This window comes from Mixophyes fleayi, chromosome 3, assembly GCF_038048845.1.
Source record: "Mixophyes fleayi isolate aMixFle1 chromosome 3, aMixFle1.hap1, whole genome shotgun sequence".
NCBI lineage: Eukaryota > Metazoa > Chordata > Amphibia > Anura > Limnodynastidae > Mixophyes > Mixophyes fleayi.
The window spans coordinates 29,906,233-29,931,850 of record NC_134404.1 but is presented as its reverse complement, the minus strand read 5'-3'; the positions used below and the strand labels follow the sequence as shown (position 1 = coordinate 29,931,850).

General features: G+C 41.5%; 1 protein-coding gene across 1 annotated transcript in view; it reads left to right on the top strand.

The window, feature by feature from the left end:
* LOC142143451 (cytochrome P450 2K4-like) overlaps nucleotides 1–25,618 on the top strand; it is a 99,522-nt gene that overhangs the window by 16,392 nt on the left and 57,512 nt on the right. The gene's annotated exons all lie outside the window — the stretch shown is intronic.

Below are 25,618 nucleotides of genomic sequence, written 5' to 3'. Positions count from 1 at the left end.
ACACATGCGCAGCAGCTCCATTTCGGCTGCCTTGTACTATACAGCAGCCGCGGCGCTGTCAAAGAAGCGTCCGCTGCGGTACTGTATACAGCGCCGCAGCTGCTGTATAGTACAGTGCCGCTATGTGGGGCACTTCGTTAGCGGAGGGGAGGGGTCTCTGGAGACCCAGAAACCCCCCCTGAGTGCGCCACTGCACTGACCCCCTGTTGTGGTTTTGGATGTGGTGTTGGTTCTAATACGTCTTCATGTTTTGATTTTGTTACTGGTTTTGGACAGAAATCATGAAAGGTTTTGTTTATGGTTTTGGATCTGGATTTAATTAAAAATTGTGAAAAATAGGTAAAATTATGTGATCTCGAGCTGTTTTTGCTCCTATATTTCTATTTATAACATTAACTTTAATTTCCAGTCCTTTCCGGTGTGTTTTCTAATGATCCCTTCATAATTGAAAAGTCTGCAGTGAGCTGTCTTAATGAAGGAATTTGCCGTCATTGCAATTCAAATAATAATTAACCAGTCTATACGGTTCTCTAACTCACATAGCATTAAACTGCATAGTGTTGATGTCTCATCTTTCATGCACTCAATCCTCCTTTGTATGCTCAGATTCCTATTACCATGTTGATAGCCTCAAGAAATAACCACACAGACACAAGTTTAGATTTGGCAAAAAGTCACAGTTTTATTAAAACATAAGTGAATATATATGACGACGACAAGAGCAGTCAGCTAAAACAAATTGCAAAATCAAACAGTGGAAGGTCAGATTGCCATTGCACCACTGGTTCCAGGATATAATTCTTTACGTTTGGCCGGTGCTAAATCTGGCATCAGAGTGACTACTTCCCTTCTGGACTCGACAATGATGTGCCCACACAAAGCAGGTCAAGGGATCCTCCACACAAAAGGACCAAGGGCCAGATTTACTAAGCTGCGGGTTTGAAAAAGTGGAGATGTTGCCTATGGCAACCAATCAGATTCCTGGGGGGGTAAATGTATCAAGCTGAGAGTTTTCTGGCGGGTTTAAAAAGTGGAGATGTTGCCTATAGCAACCAATCAGATTCTAGCTTTCATTTTGTAGAATGTACTAAATAAATGATAGCTAGAATCTGATTGGTTTTTCAAACCCGCCGGAAAACTCTCAGCTTGATACATTTACCCCTAGATGTCAATTTGTATTAGGTACTAAATAAATGATAACTAGAATTGGTTGCTATAGGCAACATCTCCACTTTTTCAAACCCGCAGCTTAGTAAATCTAGCCCCAAGAGTCAGGTTGTTTCAAAAGGGGCAGTGACCCGCGGGCAATCAGTGGTAGCACCGTATAAATAAGTCACCTGCCAAAAAGCTGTGATCCTTTAGAGGACTCACAGCCCGCCACCAGGTGATCTCACTAAAGACCCTAATCGCTAATAAATTTGTTCTATAAAGATCCATATCCCTCCATCCGTTAGGTGAACCCCAGCTGGCCTAAACAGGTGTTTCTGCTCTACTATTATCAATAGGTGCTCATTGACTATACCCCTCAGTAAAATAATGATCTGCCCTGTGGACCTATTTATCATCAACATCAACATTTATTTATATAGCGCCAGCAGATTCCGTACCGCTTTAAAATTGGGTATTTATATTTCTAAGCAGGGTACGTAAAATGGGGGCAGGTATGGCGAACGTCCACGAGAGTCGGGGATAGAGGTTGGACCAACACAACTTAACTGATAGCCAATGTGTCTGGATGGCATGCAGGTACTCCCTAATGGAGATCAGTAAGTCCAATGACTTGCCCTTCCCTAAGTCATTACTCCCGAGGTGTAAGACCAGTATATCGGGGGAAACCAACCTATCCATTTCAGCTGGCAAGAAGGGAATAAGGGACGACCATCCTAACCCCTCCTCCTCATCCACCTGATGTCTATGGGACATGGAAAAGAGGAGCAATCGTGGGCTAAACGGTGTCTATAGGCCCAATACACATAAGAGTTGCCAATCCAGATCCTCCGGCCGGGGACACCTAGGACAAAGAAAATAATGTCCAATTAGGGGTAAACCATATGCTCTATAACCAGCCACTGCCAGAGCGCTGGGCCAGACAGCAAGAAGCAGACCCTTGCTAGAATAGTGGGCCATGCACACGATAAGCAGACCCCTGCCAGAACAGTGAGTTGCACACTAAATAAGCAGACCCCAGTCAGAACACTGGGTCGCACACCAAATAAGCAGACCCCAGCCAGAACAGTGGGTCACACAATCAGGCAGCAGGTCCCTGCCAGAACAGTGGGCAGCACACTGAATAACCACCCCTGCCAGAGAAGTAGGGCATTGGGGGGCGGGAGGGGGACTGTAACTCATATCAAGGTAAAACAACCCAAAACAACACAGAGACTTGTGTTAATCAGGCATTGATCGAGGGAAAAAATTCCCTTCATGCCCTCGCTAAAATCGACAAGCAACATCGCCCTGGGTTACTGAGGTAGGATCGGCCATAGAGCCAAACGGTGACCAAGAGTTTGAACATCATGTATGTCTTGTAGGTTTCCGACTTTAATCACCCCAGGGACTGAATGGCTGTGATGGAAGCTCCCCTTTCTGCCGGAGCAGTAGCTGCCCCAGTCCTGAAGGAAAGGGTGCCATACAGGGACCCACACATACCAGTTAGCACTTTCATCATAATCAACATTTATTTATAAAGCGCCAGCAAATTCCGTAGCTCTTTACAATTGGGAACAAACATTAATAAGACAATACTGGGTAATACATACAGACAGAGAGGTAAGAGAACCCTGCTCGCAGGCTTACAATCTATAGGACAATGGGAGTTAGAAACACAAGGGCATGTGCTACATAAATTTGCATAATGGACCAGCTAGAATGCAAAGGTAAAAGTATTGAGTGGGCTGTGTGTGTGGCAAGGGTTGTTGTCTTGCGTTAGCAGTGTAGAGGATGGTAATAGGGTAATCTAGGGAAATTAAGATGGTGGTTGAGGAATATCATAACCTTGTCTGAAGAGGTGGGTTTTCAGTGAACGCTTGAAGGTTTGAAGACTAGAGTAAAGTCTTACTGTGCGTGGGAGGGAATTCCACAAAGTGGGTGCAGCCCGCAAAAAGTCCTGTAACCGAAAATGGGAGGATGTGATGAGAGTGGAAGAGAGACGTAGATCTTGTGCAGAACGGAGGTGTCGAGTAGGGAGATAGTTTGAGACAAGTGAGGAAATATATGTCGGTGCAATTTTGTTGATGGCCTTATATGTTAGTAGAAGAATTTTATATTGGATTCATTGAAATACAGACAGCCAATGTATAGACTGACAGAGTGGCTCAGCAGAGGAATAACGGTTTGCAAAGAAAATCAATCTAGCCGCTGCGTGCAAAATAGATTGTAGGGGTTCAAGTCTGACTTTAGGAAGACCAGTAAGGAGGGAATTGCAATAGTCGATGCGGGAAATGATGAGTGCATGAATTAATGTTTTTGCTGTGTCTTATGTCAGATAGGTGCGTATTCTGGAAATGTTCTTTAGGTGTATGTAACATGATTTAGATATAGAGTTGATGTGGGGAATAAACGACAGTTGTGAATCAAGGATTACACTTAGGAAAGGAGCTTGCGGGGTGGGATTTATGGTCATGTTATCAACAGAAATAGAAATGTAAGGCAGGAAGCTTCTGTTTTTGGGTGGGAATATTATTAATTCAGTTTTTGAAAGATTGAGTTTGAGTTGGCGAGAAGACATACAAGATGAAATGGTAGAAAGACAGTCAGTAATGCGAGACAACACAGATGGTGAAAGATCAGGAGAGGATAGATAGATTTGTGTATCATCCTCATAGAGATGATACTGGATCCAGAGAAATTAACACTGAAAGAGCGATTAGATAGGTAGGATGAGAACCAGGATAGGACAGTGCCTTCAAGACCTAGGGATTGTAGCGTTTGTATGAGGAGAGAGTGGTCAACAGTGTCAGATGCAGCAGAGAGATCCAGGAGAATTAGAAGAGAGTAATGACTATTATTTTTGCTGTGATCAAGCCATTGACAACCTTGGTCACCACAGTGGAGTGTGGAGAGCGAAAGCCTGACTGAAGAGGATCTAATAGGTTGTTTGCTGTAAGAAAGTGTGTGAGGCGAGTGTAGACAATTCTCTCGAGAAGCTTGGATTGGCATGGGAGCTGGGAGATGGGGCGGTAATTTACGAGAGAGTTAGGGTCAGAATTTTGTTTTTTTAAAATGGGAGTAATCACTGCATGCTTGAGTAGTGATGGAAAAATACCAGTAGAAAGAGATAGATTACAGATTTTAGTTAGAGGGGGAATGAGCACAGGAGACAGGGACATACCAATTTGTGAGGGAATTGGATCAAGAGGACAGGAGGTAGAGTAGGAAGATGAGAAGAGAGTAGAAACTTCCTCTTCATTTGTGGGATCAAATGAAGAGAGAGTGTCAGAGGGTGCTACAAAGGAATTGATCTGAATGCTTGTCAAGGGAGATGATATCAAATCAATTTTGTCCTTGAAATATGAAGCAAGATCCTGTGTACTGATGGTAGTTGGAGGATTTGGGGCAGGAGGATTCAGAAGAGATTTAAATGTGTTAAAGAGGCGTTTGGGGTTAGAAGCCTGAGCATAGATGAGAGATTGGAAGTAGATTTGTTTAGCAGTTTCCAGAGCATTTCTATAGGAGTGGTAGATATCAGTATATGTGATGAAATCATTAGAGGTCCAAGATTTACGCCTGTGACGTTCTGCTTTATGAGAACGTTTTTGTAGAGTTTGTGTTACTGTAGTGTGCCACGGATGGCAACAAATTCTACGCAAAGTATGTAGTGTCGCTGGACCCACTTGATCCAGGGCAGTTGCTAGAGTTTGATGAAATGGGGTACTGCCCGATCAGGGGAGGAGAATGTAGAAATTGGGGAGAGAAGGTGTTGGAGAGAGGTGGAAAACTGTTGAAAATTAATAAAGTTGAAATTCCTGCGGTTGTGAGGAGGCTTGGAAGGGTTTGACACTAGGGAGAGTAAAGAACTGGTGGTGAGTGAGTAGCTAATAAGGGGATGATCCGAGAGGGGGAAAGGAGTGTTAAGGAAATGAGAAACTGAGCATAGTCTAGAGAAAACAAGATCAAGACAGTGGCCATCCTGATGAGTAGCGGATTCAATCCACTGGGAGAGGTCAAGTGAGGATGTTAGAGAGAGTAGTTTGGAAGCAGCATTGGAACGTGGATTAGAAATACGGATGTCAGTAGATAAGAAGTGAGGGAGCCATGCAGAGAAGTGTTCGAGAAATTGTTCGTGTGGAACAGGGGGAGATAGATGACAGCAACACGCATAGAGAATGGGTTAAAAATCCTAACAGCATGTACTTCAAAAGATGTGAACGTGAGTGATGGGACATTTGGTAGAACTGTGAATGTGCACTGTGGGGAGAGAAGTAGTCCAACCCCCCCCCCCCCCCCTTGTCTGCCTCCCAGTCTGTAGGTGTGGGTGAAATGGAGACCACCATTTGAAAGGGCTGCAGGTGAGGCAGTGTCTGATTGCGTGAGGCATGTTTCTGTTATTGCTAGAAGGTTGAGGTTGTTTGAGAGGAAGAGATCATGAATGGAGGTAAGTTTGTTACAAACAGAACGTGCATTCCAAAGGGCACATTTAAAGGACTTTGGAAGAGAGGGGAGACAGGTGATGCATTGGAGGTTGGCTGAATTTCTGTAGTGGTCAGATATATGCGTGTGGGAGAATTGAGGGGGACCTGGATTAGGTGATATATCACCAGCTAATAGAAGCAGGGAGGAAGAAAGGTAGGAAAGATGATTGTAAGATGTGTGTTTTTTTAGTTTCTGGCGGCAGGGTGCGGCTATTAAAGTTATTGAATTTAAATAGGAAAACAGTTCATGAGTGTTCACTAGAGGTGAGTGAAGAAATGAAGGGGCAATGTGGACAGAGGTGTGTGTTGCAGGATGGGTGAGGGATGAAATAGTCCTTAAGATAAAAGAGAGAAAGAAAAATATTTTGGCAAGCATTGGGAGTTATTAGTCAAATAGCAAAAATGAGGGAATTAAGGAATTACCTAATTGCAATGTCCAGTGTAACCAGATAAGTAGTACAGGGCTAGGCTACAGCAAATGTAGTTTATCCATGGATGTCTGGATAGTATAGAGTAATGATGTGGTAGCCATGTGGGGGAATGGGTGGAAGTGTTGAATGGAGAGTAATAAAGAGCAGGTGATTGAATAGCTGAGTTTTTGCAGAGTCATGAGAGAAGAGAGTGGTTCAAATTCAGTATCATTTCTTCCTACTTGTGATGGCAGACAAAGCAATAAGTAGAACTTTAACATGTGTCATGTATCAACCACATACCACTCTCTTTGGGGCAAACCTCAGCCAATTGTGAACACAGGGTGACTGTGCAGATGGCCGTGTCATGTTGTGCGGGCAAGGTTATCGACTGGCCTTTACCTGATTGATCCATTTGGGCCAGAGCAATTTACAAGCTAGTTGTGCCTAGACAGCAACGTTGCCCTTATAGAATCCCTGGACTGTGCCACCTGCTTACTGACCCTAAACACACCATGGAAAGCAAGTGAAAAGACAGAGCTAAATAGTTTCGTACACGCCGTTCACTATTGCAGTAAATGCACCAATCAATTGCTTCATTCAGTATAACTACAGTTATTAGGTTCCTGCTATCCTCCCTAGCAGGGTGCTTCTTTGCCCCTCCCCTCTGGGCCTTAGTTATCAGGAAGCACTTGATGGGATCCGTACAACATTGGAGCTGAGCCATAAAGGAAATGCCTGTAGAAGCCATAGCTGACTTCATAGCCCCTCCTTGATATCTATAACACATAAAAGCGTGGATTGCATCCGTCTGACCTGATGTACTTGGAGAAAGCGAACTCAAGAAAGGTACCCATTGAGGTCAGGCCGCCTGATATGCCCTTCTGGTAGATGGTGCCAACAATGCCTCTGTGAGACCCACTATGCTGGCTCGACCATCTGCCAAACATAAGAATGACAGGGGATTTGGTTGAGTTGAGCAGAGGGGACAAGTTTCCTAAAGCTCCGCCAAAGTATGAGAGGTCATCCGCCAACACGTTGTCCATGCTGGGGAAGTGACACGCCTGAAAAGTTATATCCTGTGCTAGGCAGCGCAGTAAAAAACGACACAATAGATTAACTGCAGGGGGTGAGGTGGCTCTCAGGCGATTGATCGCCAGCACCACCCCCAGGTTATCGCACCAGAAAACCACTTCCCAGCCTCGCAGGTGGTGTGACCCCAGTATGACAGACATGATTATGTGGAACAATGTCAGGACCAGCAGATTCATTACTAAACTGCAGTATTGCCACGAGGCCCAGCACCATTCCCTTTGAAAGAAAGCCTCAATGCCATTGGCCCCAGAGGCATCGATGTGGAAATCCAAGGATAGGTTAAAGACCCGAGGGATAGGCCATATGCGGATTCTGTTGAAGCTCTGCAAGAATTGCAACCAAATCCGCAGGTCAAGGCTGTCAAGCACAGTTGTGCATGTGGCTGCCGAAAACTGGCTGTGGCAGTGTTTCTGCGCCCTCTACCAAGACCTGCCAAGCTCTTTGGGCACTCCCACGCTGGGTGAGGGTCATGGCAGTTGGCACAGAGGTGTCAGTAATGATAGTACTCCCCACGACCACATGCCGCGTTGTTGTAAGATAAATAATGATTTCTAGTTGGGATGGGAGTGCTACACCTTTGCAATGCTGGAAACCTAGCTCCCCTGGCCATGGGCAGTGCGACCCCGCTCAGGCGCCTCAGTCCCATCCATATCTCCATGTCTTTTAAAGCCAAAGGGAATAAGCATCTGACCACTAACCTTGTGTCTGAAATGCTCATCATAAGTGTTCCAAATTCCAACCCTAAACATTTCGCTAGTCAGGTGGACTATATCAATGTTAATCCAAGGTCTCCAAATAGAAGGCCGCAAAGACGCAATAACTCGTCAAGCAGTTAGGGAAAGACTGATACGCCTTCTCGCCAATCCCCCTTTTTTGCAGGCAACTGCGAGGTCTTTTTTAGCCATGGGCTAACGTCAACGTAGAGACCCTTCCTGATCTTATCCTTTGCGCTACGCCGGATTTCGGACAAGAGCGCCGTATTGGAGCTTTAAACCATCTCACCACCCGACTGCTCAGCCACAGCGTCGGCTACCTTAGGAACCCAGCTACACCCGAAATGAGATTGCAATATTTTCAAAAACTTGTTGTGCGTGCCCTGATCTGCCTCGGAAGAGTCCTCACTAATGGTGGAGATGGGAGGGCTTTGTGCGTGTCATGTATGTAGGCAGCAAATCCTACACAATGCTGTGACTCCACTTAATCATCCCAAATCTTCTCTGGCACCTCTCTTGTGGCATCTACACTGATGTGGCTTACTAATGGTGTAAAAGCCCCAGTAGCTGACATCATACCCCGATTGGGAACTTCACAAAGTTGCAGCCCCTGTGGTACTGAATAAGAGTATATGTTAGAAACAGAAAAGTCCCCTGAGGAAAACAATGTGTCAAATCCAACAGATGCTATCCGTGGATTGATGCCGAGCTTATACACAATCAAAGGAAATATTCCTGCATGCATTATGATCGATAAGAGACCAGAATATATACAACATCTCTTCTGTATCAACTCTGTTCTGCTTTATTGCGTACAAGGTATATACATTTATAGTACGTTTGAGGAACTTGTTCATGTACAAAAACAGTTGATGAATCTCAAGATCAGTTTCCTGATAAGCCTGCGGTTGTATTTACACTTTAGCCTTATGGTGCAATTTTCCAAAAAGCCTTGAGCTAGTAGGTTATTTATAATCAGCTAATTCTGCAGATCTCATTTTTACTTCTGCTTCTAAAATAATCTGCAAACTTCTTACAAATTCTAGAATATATCCCTGAGTATATTAAAATGTGAAGCATTCTTAAGGTACACTACATTCCATATAAAATATATTATCACAAGCAATGTGCAGTGGACCGAATGGGTGATGGGTGAGCCACGGGGAGGGGGACAGGATTGAGCAGGAGACCGAGGGCAGGGGGGACCCTGTGCCAACCCTGTGCAAGGCCTGGGGGGGGGGGAGTGTACCGGGTAGGGGAAGAGCCATGGCCCTGAGGCTGAGGAATTTGAGTATGTGTTTGGGTGGTAATGAGCAGGCGGGGGGTAATGGTCTGCCCACAGTGGTGGAATGTCCAACACCACCTGGAAGTCGGGTGGTGGGTATGGCAGGGACCAGTCGGAGAGGGCGTGTGTGGGATCTAGGATACATAGGGTGGCCGGGGAAAAATGTCCATAAATCAGGGGGAAGTGGCATCTGCCGATGCGGGGGGTACCCCTGTGACTAGAGGAAGCCGGGGGTGGTGGGTGAAAATGACTCTAAGGGAACGGAATGATCGGCTGAGCCCAGGGACCCATGAAGGGATGGAGGCCGACAGGAGGGTTAGAGGGGCTGATGCAATTGACTGTGAGTAGAGCATGGGGGAACCGGGTGGGAGAGGGGCAAACAATAACTTCTACTGGGGCATGTAAGGATGGATCCTGCCCCGTGTCCACAACTCTGGCTTGAGGGAAGGTGGCCTGAGTGCCATTACTTGAAGTGCTGAGGGGGAAAGGATGAATGGCACCACGGGTTGGGGGTTAAGGGAGTAGTGTCAACCTAATATTAAATGCATAGCCCAAAATATGGTGCATGAGGGGAGAGAGGAGAGTGTTTGGGCTGTCCCCAAGTGGGGAAGCATACAAATCAGAAGGTAGGGTGGCATGTTCCACCCCCCTGTGAGAAGGTGTGCCGATGGAGGGTAGCCTACTGGAGTGAGAAGGAGTATGTGAGGTTCCCCCAGACTGATATCTCAGAGGCCAGATGGTGACAGGGGAAGAAGATCCCCTCCCCACCGCTACCTGCCTCTGTGCCTTTGCTCTGGAACAGTGGTCAAGATGCGACCAACGTGCCTTCCATGCATCTAGAGCACAAATTGAGCTCCGGCACCAGGAGAAGGGGCACTACAGCCGGCAAGCCCAGAGGAGCGTCAGCTCCCTGTCCAGCAAAACCCACCACGCCTAAGCCAGGTGAGGCGGCCGTGTCCATTAAGTGGGGGGGGGGGGGGGGAAGCTGAGCGATTGCCCCCTCAGTGAAGAGGAGAGCCATTGGAGGAGAGTGGGCAGGGATAATCAACATACTGAGCCTGAACTCCTAGGTCTGCCTCCAATTTGATGCAGGAAAAAAAGAGACCCAGCATCTACTAGGGGAAAATATATAGGGAAGCCTAGTACCCTCCCTGTGGAACCTATTAGCTGGGAATGCAGGAGACTTAACGCCGAATGGGTAAGTGCATGACATTCTCATAAACACATGACTTAAGTGCGTTTGGCTTATGGTCAAAATTGTCAGCCATCATATCTCCATCTATACATGTATTCTTTGCCAGTGCAAAACTCTGTCCTCTTAATTTCTCAGAATGTGGACTTTCAATTGCATTGTCTTGTCAAAACAGATGTTTTTGGCAACCAAATATGCATCACTGCCAGTGTTACATACTTACTTGTGTGGGAAGGCCAGATATTGACTGAATTGTCTGATTTACATATTTCTTATAGTACACTAATATAAAATATATATATATTTATTATTTATACATTCAATATTTATATGCAGTACAAATTTATATACATGGGTCTTTGGGACCGCCTCCACCTCAAGTCTCAGGCAGTTCCCTTTACTCCGAAGTTGTGCAAGGTGAGGGTTCCAGTCCCAACGCCCCTGCTCTTTTACTGCATTTTCAGGTCATCTTTTGGCCCTGTTCCCTGGAGGCAGAGGCACCTCAGGCTCCAAAGACCACCGGACTTCCGGCACCAGACCAAGGAGACACACCCATTCAGGGTGTCTCGCACCAACCATACTGTGTCAGATACTAAAGACAAAGGCAAAAGTTGAAAAAATATTTAAGTACTATCTATCTCTCATAAATCTGTGGGCCTGATTCATAAAGAAATGTACAGTAAAAAACCCATGTTGAAATGAAGGGTGAGGAAAAATTGAAAATGTGATAATAGATTTATAGCTGGGATAGGGCATGCCCTAGATCAGAGGTGGGCAAACTCAGTCCTCAAGGGCTACCAACAGTTCATGTTTTTAGGATTTCTGTCCGTAGAAACAGCTGGGATAATTACTGACCCAGCCAAATAGATAAACTCAGCTGTGCATGATTAAAGAAATCCTAAAAACATGAACTGGTGGTAGCCTTTGAGGACTGCGTTTGCCCAACACTGTCCTAGATCAACTTTAAATCCCAGTGGAAACATAAAGCTATCAAGTATGTGTGTGCTACATGAAAAAACAGCCAGTATGTAACTTATGTGCGCAATAATAAACTAATTTGTACCCCTTCAATTGTAACATGGTTGGTCCAAGAGAAAATGACTCCTTTTTTGCCTTACCTTCCTTAATGAATCAGGCCCTATATCTCTACTGCTTATAACATAGAAGAGAAATACTTATATTCAATTTGTTGACTGGGTGATCTCCTTTGATTTTTCAAAAATGTGATCCAAACATGTAGAATAAAAACTCTCCTCTCCATGTCTCGCCCCCCAAAAATAGGGATAATAGTGCAAAATTATATTAGCAAATAAAGTTCGAATTCATAAATATCAAAATAAATGTGATGATTTGTAGTCAAAAATGTTCATCCAAGCTGTGGGTTCCCTCTTGTGAGTGAACATTAACTTATGACAGAGACATAGTAGAGAACCAGCTTATAGATCACCTTTCACAGTGAATCTCCCCTTTAGGTCACTTACTAGATATAATCTTGAAACTTTCATATATCTTTATTCTTCCAAAAAATACCTACTGTTTGCCTTGGAATAGAAGCGAGATCATAGATGAAAAATTTAAAGGAAAGATCTAGTGCAATAGGTTTTTAAAATCAGAAAAAAAGATTTTATTAAACACTAAACAAAAATTAATTCCAGAAAAATATTTTAAATAAAACAAATGAAGGGTACAGGTACTCCTCATTTGTTGATTTAATGTTAATCAAGTCCCAGAATATGATGACAGCAAACACGTCACACTTGTATGTTAAATCATGATAGGCTCTCCTACTTACGTGTTTCGACCAAAAGAAGGGGTCTTTATTAAAGTAGGTGCAGGCTCAGTGTGCTAGATACGTATTTATAATGCCAACTTATGGTCACATGATCTAAGGGTCAATTAGGCTGTATAATCAACATGTTAAAATTGATGTAAAATTATAATTATAAATCTATATAAGAATATAAACAGGGTTATTTACCAATGTAGATAGAAAAAAAAAGGAAAGAACGGCGCATAACCCAATACTATACAAAGTCCAACAGAGTCCAACAAAATATCTTCAACACAATGGCCTATTTTCAGGCGGCTGCCAGCTTCCAAAGCCTGAAGGTGTATCCAGAATGAATCTAAAAACAAAAACACAGGGAACAAGGCGCCACAATAGCAGTGCCGTAACTAGGGTGGTGCCGTCGCCCAGGGCGCAAGCCCCAAAGGGGCGCAGCAGCCACCCACTACCTAGCTCTTTTGTAAGTGATAAGAAAAGCCTTTGACTTCCGCAGTGGAACGCATGTGCGTTCCACAGACAGGAAGTTTGGCATTTGGAGCGCAAATACCAAACTTTCTGTTTGTGGAACATGCGTTCCACTGCAGAAGTCAAAGAGGGTGCAGACCTTGGCAATGGCACAGAACCCTGACTTGTTGTAGTGTCTCTGTGTGTGTGCGCTATTTTTTGAAAGGTTGCAGGACATGTGTGCGTTACACAGGTGGAGTATATATGTATAACAGAAGGGTCACTCCTTACCAATGCGCTGACAGGTACTAGACAGCTGGCCAGTATCTTTGCATAGATGTTCCGGTAGAAGGAGCATGCCGCCATGTCTGTATATCTCGGTGGTCTCCTACACGGTCCCTAGGTCCTGGTCACTTTTTAAGTCTCACGCTCTCTTTCTCTCCTGCACTTTTTGCCCTGTCCTGCTCAGTCTCGCCGCTCAGTTACCACCTCAGTCTGACCCTCACTGCCCTTCTTCTTTTCCTGGTTCACACCTTCCTCCTCTGTCAGCTCAGCCTTCTTCTCACCTCCCATTTCTTTGCTACACCTCCTCTTTTGTCACTATAGTTCTTGTACACCTGTCATGCCTTTATGCCGCGTTACTCCATCTTCTGATGTCTCCCCCTCCTTCTATGAGATACCCAGGAAGCGTTGTCTGGTACTTTTACATTTTTGTTTCAGATATGGTTCACTTGGAGCTGATGTACTGCAGTTCAAAGAAACTACTAATTTGTTTTAAAGTAATTTGTTACAGAATATGAATAACTTCAATTTGGTTAGGTTCAGTTTATATGTTAACAACCTCCTTTGGAATTCTCTATGTACCATCTATTTTAGAATTTTTTTATTATAGTTTTGCATTAATAATATTTCTCCCCTCCTTATTGTTTATGTTTTTACGTGCAAATGTTTTATAATATGACCAATGGTCTGCATTTATCTTTATACCTCTTTATTAGTTCACGTGCTATTTTGCAACCTGTTTTTCCTGTCACTGACTCTGCGCCTAACTTCTAGGGATAATTATCATAGTTGGTGTGATTCTTTCAGTAAAGTGCTAGCCACACCCACACATTAGGTTGGCCACACCCACTTGTCAAATGCCACTCCCACATAGATGGGGGGAGCTGGTGTCCTGTCTCGCCCAGGGCACTAAAATGTTTAGTTACGGCACTGCACAATAGTGTAATACTGTTTGTATGACAGTACTAGGACTGACACATATAGTGATTAAAAATTCACACAAAGTTTAAAGGTGTGACTGCTTCACACAGAAGTGCAATTGTGAATAGCTATGGAAAATCGTGAGTAGAGACTTCATGCAATTCCCAGGAACTCCTATAGTGCAAATGCGTACCAAATAATATAACTTTGAAGCTTATCTGTATATAAAATATTAATCTCCCGGAGTCCCTTGATCCTTCCCCGGAGAGTCCTCTTTCTAGGACTGTGCTCTTCAGTGGCACTACTCAAAATTATTTGAAATGTTCCTCCTCAGAGCAAACAGACAGGGTGTGTCTATCTTAGTGCATAAAATTGATGTAAAATTATAATTATAAATCTATATAAGAATATAGACAGGGTTATTTTCAGTTGCAATATATTCAACCTTCTACTATAAAAATAATAGCAGTAGGATTTGTCATGAACACGCTCCCAACTTCCGTGACTTTAGTTGTTTACTGTATGGGGTAACACACAATTCCAGCACTCGGTCTCTCTCTTACCTATTACACAGGTTATAGATCTGCTGATTCACCCCCAAAACAGTGCTCTCACACCTCCACACACTTCAGGATTGCCACCACCTATTGAATAAGGTTAATAGGACCCTGATATACTGTCCCACACTGGTACACAAGGCTTCTGGTTACCCACAGGTTATGAAGGTCCACACCAGCAACCAAAGGGTTAACACCTCCAGACTGTTGCACAAATGTTAACGCAAGCACACATTAGGCTTGTTAGTCAAATGTATTAAAAAATAAATAAATCACACATCGGCATTCAAAGGGTTAACACGGTGGAGCTATATTCTTCATAACAGGCTTATGGATTCAATAGAGTATCAAGGACGCAACGTATTAAATGTATAGATTTAATATACAAAGGTACAGGGCATTCAGATATAAAAACAAATAGATAAGAATTAACATACACATAAAAAATTGCATATGAAAACAAATGGGAAGAAATACAGAGCATAACTCAGGTATAAAAATCGGTATGCTAGGGGCAGACAGAAAAGGTGAATAGTCCTTCAATTAGATTGATCCCTAAGAGCTGACCCCTTGTCCCTTTACAACCCAGGTTTTAAGCAAAATTAAATGGGACGGCATTCACAAGGACAGTGTGAATGCTAATGTGTGGGTATAAATGTTTCCTGGGTGTTACCTAGGGTTTGTTCAAACTATTCCTAACGTTTTGACCTGTCTTAATTTTCCTCAGATATATCCCAAAGACATAACTCCCTCGTCAATAAACCGGTCATAATCTCACGCACATACCATAAATACCAAACATGATGGAATTATAACAATATTACATATCTTGCCCAAAGACATGTGACTACAGCTGTTTCCTGGTACCGCAAGTACCTGTAATTCACAACCCAGGTGTGGTTTTTGCCCCTCAGTATGGAGTGGCACACAGATTTCCCAAAATATGAAATACGAAGGCATTTTCTTTGAAGTTCATATTTCTATATACCTGCATAGATAGCCTTCATGGGTTGGCTTTGTCTACAAGGATCTCACCTAGACACATGGCTTTCCCTATTTTATACCTAGTGGTTATTTTGTTTTTACAATACCTATTGAAAGGACGTCTCCTCTAATTAGGAAGTGGAATACGTGATCAAAGACAATGGATGTCTGTGATCTGCATATCTTAAGCTGATTTCGTCACAAAGGGTCTGCTCAACCTAATTACCTAATTATCTCCTACTGAACTAATTGACCAAATGCTTTAAAAAAGAAACAAAACTTTTATCTGAGGGAAAATCATTTCTATTTATCAATTGAATATTTTATTTGGGGCCCTGACATTTAATATTCTATAAGGCCCTCATTGTGACAGGATTTATAAAAACATAGAGGTCCGATATATAGCAAATATAGATCAAAATAAAACTGCATAAAAAACTATTTCATTATTACAACATAGACCAACAGTGAATATCATTCAATTTCAATTTAATAATAATAATAATAATAATAATAATAATAATAATAATAATAGCCAAAAGTCTATTATTATTATTATATATATGTCCGGATGTACGATCCTTGTGTTTCTCTGTTGGCGTTCCAAGGCTCTTTTTCATATTCCTATATCATTGTTAGGCCTCGTTCTAGTCAGGTATCGGGGCCTAAAGTCCCTTTCTTTATGTTTCAAGCCTCATTCTCATATCGGTATCCAAATACAAAGCCTCCTTTTCAGTCCTGTTTGGAAACTTGGTTTGGACATCTCCTATATTTTATTTATATCTAATATATAAATGCTTAGTGGCATCTGTCTGTCTGTGTGTGTGTGTGTGTGTGTGAAAAAAACAAACCAAGTTGCAGCGCCACCTGCTGGGCGGAGTTATACACTGACCTACTAAATTCTTAGTGTGTGTGGGAAAAAAATTTCAAAAAGGGCTGAAATTTGGTAGGGCTCAAACTCATTTTCGTGAGGTAATTTTACCTCATGAACACACATGTGTAGAGGCGTGCGTTAGTGTGTGTGTGTGGAAAAAACTATTTTCTCAGAAAGGGCTCATCCAATTGACCTGAAATTTAGTATACTGACATTATTTGACAAAAAAATTAGAATAGTCAAGTCAGTTAACTTCCATCATCCCCCCTTCCCCCCGTGGGAGGGGTAGTAAAGGCTAAATTTACGAGTTGAGGGGTCAAACTCATTTTCGTGAGGTAATTTTACCTCATGAACACACATTAAAAAGGCCGCTTGCGTCGGGAAGTAACGCTGTTCCCCTGAGGAGGCCTGGGCTGGGCCCAAATGCATGACAAGAACCTTTTTAACACCTTAAGTAGCTTGATTTGACTAGAATGCATGAGTATCGTGCACGGGTTAACTTGTATATATATATATATATATATATATATATATATATGTATATATATATATATATATATATATATATAAAATAAATGTAGTAAAATAGAAATCAGTGATGGCTGTATTAAACGTGTATTATGACAAGCCTATATTATGTTCTAAGACATAGCCCCTACATAGAACAATCACATACTTAAGTCATAAACTGAGGTTTTAACAACAATGAAATAAGGGTCGTTAGACGTTTATTTGGAAATATAGTAAAGCAGGTAAGTATAAAGTTCTCATAAGTGACCCCTACATAAATCAACCCTACAATTCACAGAAAGATGTGACCAACCTTCGTAAGTATCATTCACATTGTATATTTAAATCAAACCATAGTAATTCTTATTTCATACCTAGAAACCTTGGCAAATTGTAGCTTAAAAGAACATAAAACACATTACTCAATAAAGCATTTTAACTGAAAGTCCTTATTTAGACCATACTTACCAACTTTAGAAAGTTGGTTTCCGGGAGCCTGCCGGGGAAAGTGGGCGTGATGGGGGGCAGGGCTCCAAAATGTGCGTCATTTTGGACCCGTCCCCGTGACGTAATGACGCAAATGCGTCATTTGACAGCAAGGGGCGTGGGCCAAACGCCGCGATTCACTGGGAATCTTAATTCTGCCCATTTCACTAGGAAGTGGGCAGATCCAGGAGATTGCCACACTCTCCCGGGAGTCCGTGAGACTCTCGAAAAACGCGGGAGTCTCCCGGACATTCCGGGAGAGTTGGCAAGTATGATTTAGACCCTGAAATATTTCATTTAAAAATCCATGCCATCTCTTTTTTCATCAACATATTATCTATGTCCCTATGTATCCAACTTTTAAAAATTGTTTCTATACCTATGAAGTTCTTCAGGTCTTTCACAGAGCAATTATGTTTATTCTTAAAATGTACTGAAAATTAATGCAATTCATGAACAATCTTGATATTATGTAAATGTTCATATATTCGTTTTTTAGGGGTTATGTAGTTTTGCCCACATAAAACATACCAAATTTACATTCTGGGAGGTAAATGACATTGGTTGAGTTACAAGAAATAAAATGATTAATTTTATATGATTAATTATTAATTGTGAACTCTTGAACTTTACTGTGATTACTTCTTACCATTTTACAAGCTGGACATGTGCCACATCTATGGAATCCTTTGGTTGTTATTCTTCCTGTGATGGAATTCTCAACAGGGGCACCTCTGACTAGTCTGTCTTTTACATTTTTAGATCGTCCATAGATGAAATGAAAACTGAAAACAAGCTATACAGCACAAAATAGGAAATCTACATAATATCAGTAGATTAAAACAGTAATAAGTGTACAAATGCTAGGAATACGGATACAGCAACAATACTGCTGTGGTAAATAAAGTTCTTTATTTATTATTTATCATCTCAAAATCTTACATATAAAACATAATAAAAAATAAAAAGAATGGAAAAATTGTTGTCTTGTGTACACAAGTCAAGTATGTGACTAAGCTCGCTTATAGATGGACTATGACAAGCTTTGAACGGCCAATATTCTTAAAAAGCACAGTCTATTTTTCATTTGAGTATAGCATACTTCATCTCATCCTTTAGTATGAACTACAATGCTCTTATTATTAATATGTTGCTGATATGAAAAAGGATCCGGATCCTCAAGGTCATTCAAATTGAACAACAATTTCTTTAATAGCAGAGGAAAAAAAACAGTCTCTCAAAAGATTTTAAAGCCGCATAATATATTCAACATGCCTACATGTGTAGACTTTTTCAAAGCCTTGTCTATGAACAAGTGGACGAAACGAGTCAGACAGTTAATCCTTAGGGGGGAATTCAATTGGCCGCGTTACTGAAAAAAGTAATGCGGTTTGCGCACTATTATCGATATTACGGTAATAGTGCACATTATTACCGTTAATACTGTAATTTTAACGCCGGCTTTTTGCTAGCGGCTCCCTGAGCAGTGAGCAGAAATCTGTGTTAAAATGACTGTATTAACAGTAATAGGTTTACGAAGCGTTATTCTGGAGGGAATTGAATTCCCCCTTAGATCGGTATCGCACATGGAGGATCCGCTTAGTGAGCTTAATTTCTCTCTAAACTGCCGCAGAAAGCATTATCCTATACGGAACTTTTGTACTCCATACTTGGGTGCTGTCCGGACAGCAAAAAGGAGCCCACCATCTTATTGGAGGCTGCTGAAACTCAGAGAGCCGATCAAGACCGAAGAATCGTGGAGATTGTAAGTGCTTAATATTTACTTACTCCAGATTAGGCTGGTATCTATTGGATGGTTATCCTAGGCTCATTTTTCTGAATAGAGGCTGCATGTTGAATATATTATGTGGCTTTAAAATCTTTTCAGAGACTGTTTTTTCCTCTGCTATTAGAGAAATTGTTTTCAATTTGAATAACCTTAAGCATCTGGATCACATTTCATATCAGCAAGACATTAATAATAAGAGCATTGTAGTGCATACTAAGTGACAAGATGAAGTATGCTATACTTATATACTAAATATTTGTTTGTGTTATTACTATTGTGTTATTATCTTTGTTTGAACGGAAAAAAAAAATTGTCTATCCACATTAGCTGTATTCAATTCTTATATCCAGTGGTGGAACTACCATTGGTGCAGCAGGTGGGATGCACTAAGGCCCATGGAGAAAATGGGGCCCACTGCACGGGGAAATAACGGGCCCTGGTGCTCTCCTCCCTGCTTCCCCGCAGCGGGGCACAAAGCTCGCTAGTTCCACATCTGCTTGTATCCCATAAAGTATTATTTCCACAAAGAAAGATAATAACACAAAGAAATATTTGGAACTGGCTTTTATTATCGAATTTAATAGCTATCATAAACAGATAGAAAGAATCATAACCAAGCATTGGCAGATTCTCAATAAAGATCAGTTTCTTGCACAAGTAATTCCCTCTAAACCTCATTTCATCTATGGACAATCTAAAAATGTAAACGACAGACTAGTCAGAGTTGCCCTTGTTGAGAATTCCATCATAGGAACAATAACAACCAAAGGATTCCATAGATGTGGCACATGTCTAGCTTGTAAAACGATAAGAAGTAATCACAGTAAATTTCAAGAGTTCATAGTTAATAATCAGTCATATAAAAATTATTATCGAATTCCAGTATACTTATGTGATTGTTCTATGTAGGGGCTATTTATTAGAACATTATATAGATTTGTTCTACTACAAGTTTAATACAAATATCAGTTTCTATTTTTTAAAAATGCAGTTTATGACCTACTCTATTTCTGCTGTTTTACAATATAGATGACAGTTCCTATGGATCTTTATTAAAGCCTCTGATTATACATCATAAATAAACACGAGGCTAAAGTTAGCTTCTTATTCGGTCAGCGTATTATTCACTTCTTATTCATTCTCCAGCTTCTTATTCAGAAAAGCTTATTTTTAAAGGATTAAATCAAATTGGATCACTGATTTTATGTCAGATTAACTTTTGTCCCTTAAACCAAGTGCAATAGTATTTAGCCTGACCCAACAAAGTTTTGTGCATGCAATCAGGGGGCAAAGTGGGCAAAGTCACCATATTTTATCATTTGAATATGTAGCTGCAGTTTTCAAGGGTTAGATGCCATTGGGCCACCAATTTGACACTGGGAATCAATACAGGGTGGTCAGTAACATATAAAACACTTGTCTTTTGCCTGACCCAACACTGTTTTAAGCATGAAATCAGGTTGCAAAATGGGCACAGACAGCATTTTGAATAAGTAGCTGTAGTTTTGCAAGGGTTGATGTTTTTTTAATTAGAAATGTCATCAAAAATAGATCCCAAATCACTTTGTCCAAAATAAAATAGACTATATACAACAATAAGGGGTAAAATGGACCAATTGTAAAGAAACATCACATTATCATAACACCCAATTCTCCTACAATATCTCTACAAAAACTACTGCATCACTTCACAATTGAGAATAATTATATATATCAAAGAAACATGACATCCTCTAACACAATACTCTGCATTTAAACAACCCCGTCACCAATCTATAATACCACCCACACACCCTTCACAGTCAGGAATTGAAAACAAACTTTAAATGTATGTAAACCTTACTAAACAAAAGGGATTTCCACAAAATCTTATAGTGAAAGAACAGGATAGATAGCAAAGAATCGAGAGACTGCCATATGTTAGCTACCACCTAGTGATGTCTCAACCTCCGCCAGAGTCTACCCCAGCTCACAGCATCCATCCGGCCCCTCTCCATTTCACTTATTTTGCAGACCTCGTACAGAATACTATCCACCACCTCATTACAGGGAAGGGTTTTGCCACTAATGGACACTTAACACAGTGCACTGCATGGGCTAGAATCGAGCTTGGTTGCGGTATGAAACCGCCACCCATCGCTGGCGGTTTAGTGGTCCAAACTGCCGCATTTACTATAAGGCATTTTGTGGCTGCAATTTAAAATCAATGGCGATGTATGACGGATTGAAAAAGCTAAGCTGCAAGTGGTTTGTCCAAACTGGTTTGGTTAAAACCGCCATCAAAATAGGACATGATAGTTTTAATACCTGTTTCTGAATGGCTTGATAGCTCAAACATGATGTTTGAACTATTTTGCCATTCAGAACATAAGAGAAAGCACAACTGACATTTAAATTATTTGGACAATCATTATTTATTGATTAAGGGGCAAAATGAATTTAATATTATCTTATGGGGAAAAAAAAAAATTATATTAAGGGGACAAAGTTATTTACTTATATTATTCGGGCACTATGTAATGCCAAAATGTGCAACATAAATAATTAAATCCACCAACATCTGGTAGTCTCTCCTCAATTTTTCGCTATCTATCCTGTTCTTTTACTATTAGATTTTGTGGAAATCCCTTTTTTAGTAAGGTTGATATTTATTTAAAGTTTGATTTCATTTCCTGACTGTAAAGGGTGTGTGGGTGGTAATATAGATTAGTGACTGGGTGTAATGCAGAGAATTGTGTTAGAAGATGTCATGTTTCTTTGATGTACATAATTCGCATTTGTGAAGTGATGCAGTAGTTTTTGTGGAGGGATTGTAGGAGAATTGGGTGTTATAATAAAGTGAAGTTTCGTTCCTATTGGTTCATTTTACTCCTTGATATTGTATATAGTCTATTTCATTTTGGAAAAAGTGATATTTATTATTGTTGCAATTTTTAATTTAAAAAAATCAACCCTTGCAAAACTACAGCTACTTATTAAAAATGAAGTGTCAAAGAGAGGAAAAGTAGGTGACTGAGGGGCACTCAGAGACGATGTATGAATATGTATATGAAATAAATCAATTTTTAATGATATGCCTTAAAAATTATGTATTGACATTTCATCCTAGACCCAAAAGCTAGCGAAATATTTAAAAACAAAAAACAAAACAATAATTGTTAAAATTGCAGATCCACTGCAAACTTAGCTCAGTGGTCATATAATAAATACTAGACTCAATATAGAGAATAACGCTATTGATATAGATGAGTTCATATAGAAATTCCACTATTAAAGAAGAATTCCCTATTAACAATATTGACCTCTGGGTATCTTAAACGATATATAGGATCAAAAGGATGCCATTGTAGATCAAAAGAAGCCCCTTGATAAGGGTTATAGTAGTGACTAACTAATATATCATAGTCAAAATTATTAGGAAATTGAGTAACCTTTCAGAGTAAGCCCCTATTTGTATAGTTGGTTATTAAATGGTAAAGGATAACTTGGGAGAGATGCCTGTGAACCTTTAGAAGCAGTCCCCCTAGTGGTCGCTAGTATAGAGAATCTCAGGTTTGTCCTGTATCTACTAACTCTGATAGTAAGTCTCCTAGAGGTCTGTATATGAGAACAAGGTGTGTTTGTTAAATAGACTCAGGGAACAACGTGAGAACCCTGATGGTAGTAACGCTAAATATCCTACACTATTTCTCCCTAAATGCCCTGTATATTCTAAAACCGCTAATTGGTCAATCAAGGGTAGGAGAGAATAGTGAGAGCGTGAATAGATGATATTACATATTATGAACACTGAGCTAAGAAACGCCAACGCGCGTTTCGCTGAACAGCTTTATCAAGGCTAACCAGAGCCTCTTGTTCGTATGTCTTAAATAGTCTGTCACTCACCAGACTGTGAGTGCTTCTTCCCGTATGTTTAGGAACCGTGGCCGTCCACCATCCTGAGGGTCTGCGCATGCGCAGCCCTTTCAAAACCTTCAGTACCTGTTCCTTTAACTTAATTGGCTGATCAGGCAACACTCCCTATTTAAAGCACCTGCTGTCCATACCTCGTTGCCTGATCTTGGAGTCTCATTCCCCATGAGCCTCTGAAGGTGTTCCTGTGTTTCCTCGTGTATTCAGCTCTGCTGATTCCTGTGGTTTCCAGACCACTTCTACTCCTGTGGTTTCCAGACCACTTCAACTCTCCTGTGTTTCATCGTGACTGTTAGCTGATTCCTATCCGCTGCCTCCGTGCACTACAGTCTTCAGACCACTTCAACTCTGCTGTGTTTCATCGTGACTGTTAGCTGATTCCTATCCGCTGCCTCCGTGCACTACAGTCTTCAGACCACTTCAACTCTGCTGTGTTTCATCGTGACTGTTAGCTGATTCCTATCCGCTGCCTCCGTGCACTACAGTCTTCAGACTACTTCAACTCGGCTGTGTTTCATCGTGACTGTTTGGCTGATTCCTCTCTGCTGCCTCCGTGCGCTTCAGTCTTCAGCTCATCTCAACTCTCCCATGTTTCCTCGAGACTGCTACAACTGATTCCTATCCGCTGCTCTCCGTGCTCAACAGTTCCAGCTCAGCTCTGCTCTCCCGTGTTTCATCGTGGATGCACCTGCTGGTTGCTATCCGCTACCTCCGTGTACCTGCAGAGTCCTGCTGGCTGCTACTCCTCAGTTCTACTCGTGTCCACAGCAGCTGATCCGCTCTCCGTGCTTCTCAGTGTTCCTGCTGGTCTCTACTCGCCAGTCTGCATCGGATCTGCGCCTCACTGCTTTCATCTCGTCTAGACCATCGCTACTCTTCAGGGTCCTCCAGGAGTCCAGTTCTACATACTACTGCTTCCTGAGTATTTGTTCCCCTGCTGGTCTACCTACCTGTGCGCTGCACCTACTTGATTACCGCTTCACCCTCCAGGGACTTTGCATCCTGCCGGCCTCCAGCCGTTCAGGTATCTCTGCACTCCTGTCTGACAGCCTGCTCCTGAACCACGGTATGCATACTTCTCATTGACTGTGCTGGTGTATTGCATATCTTGCTGGACTGAGTTGTTCTCCTCTGGAGTTTACTATCCGCTGAGACTATTGCCATCATTGACTGTGTTATCTTTTGCCCCGATAGTTTCTGTGACTTTGTGTTATTGCAGTGCTGTTCAGTCATTACTATATTGTGCATGTCATTGTGGATCAAGTTCAAGGTGCCCGTGTATCCTCTGTATTGCAGTCTCTCCCCGTGCTCCTCCTCACATATATATTCAGTGGTACAACTTGCTAGAGGCAGACCACTGATCCCTGTTTCCTGTGTCACCTGTTCCAGTATCCTCTCACATAGCAGTGGTACAACTTGCTAACGCAGACCACTGACTCCCCGGATACCTCCATTTGGATTCCATTCCTTCACCCAGACAGCGGTACAACTTGCTAACCGCAGACCGCTGACTCTCATCACCTCCTCGTTTCTGTTGGACATTCCTCCTCACTATAGCAGTGGTACAACTTGCTACCGCAGACCACTGACTACCCTCACGTGTCCTTTGTCCATTCAGTTCCTCGTGTATTACTACATATATATTACCAGCGCTGCTAGTCATAGACTTTCCTGAGCACCTCTATCATCTGCTGTCTCCTGTTCCGTGATCACCCTGCTACCAGAGTACCATATTACCACCTATACTGCTCTGGTAAGCTTATCACCTCGTGATCCCTGGGTAAAGACTCCTAGTGCCCGTGACATAGTCAATCAGATCAGCCCCTGAAATGACGCTTAAAGTTCAGCCAATCACGCCACAGCATGAGTGGCATTGATGGACATGTGCCTTGGCCAATGGAGGGGAATTGGAGCGGTTAGGCTCCGCCCCCAAATCGCCGTGATGCAAGGATAATGAAAAGACTAAGAATAGAAGCAAACAGCTGCAGTTCTTACTGTTATATATGCTGATTTTGTCAGAAACTTTGTCAAATGTGGTCAAAGAATAAATACTATCAGAAAAGAGATTCCATTCATATTATTAATAAGATTAATATCGGTTAGCTGTTCCTATAGATTCATGGATATATAAATGATAACAATAGTAAACCCTTGCATCTTCTATATACTCCATTATATGCAAAAATTATAATTATTAAGAAATCTGATCATGTGGATGATAAAAAGAACATATATATAAAAAATGTTTGTGAATCTATTTTACGGTAAGTATAAATAATATTCGTGTGTCATACTAATAGATCATAATGATCTGATGTTAGAACCATTGAAGAAGGTAGTCAAATATTGAGAATAGAGGGATCAAATATAACCACATGTGAAAGGTAAGTGTTATTAATATGAGGTTGGTATCATATTCTTTGAAGACCTGAAACAGGAAAGATAAAAGGGAAGTGAAAAAAATATGTTATAACAGTGATAGAATTAATTGTGGAAGGTGGGGTGTGACTTTGTATGTGAAAACATAAAGTGATATAAGGGGTATAAACCCGTAAGGATAGTATTGTGATTAAGAAGGACCTATTCCATGGAACGGTATATAAGAGTGTAAATAATAAATCGGATATTATAGAAAGGCAGAGTAGCTATTGTAATCGTTAAGACCATTAGGAACCATACTGCCCATCAAGAAGATAGTTCTAGTTTCTTTCCTCAATAGCTGTGATTGTAGATCACCTCCTCTTAGAT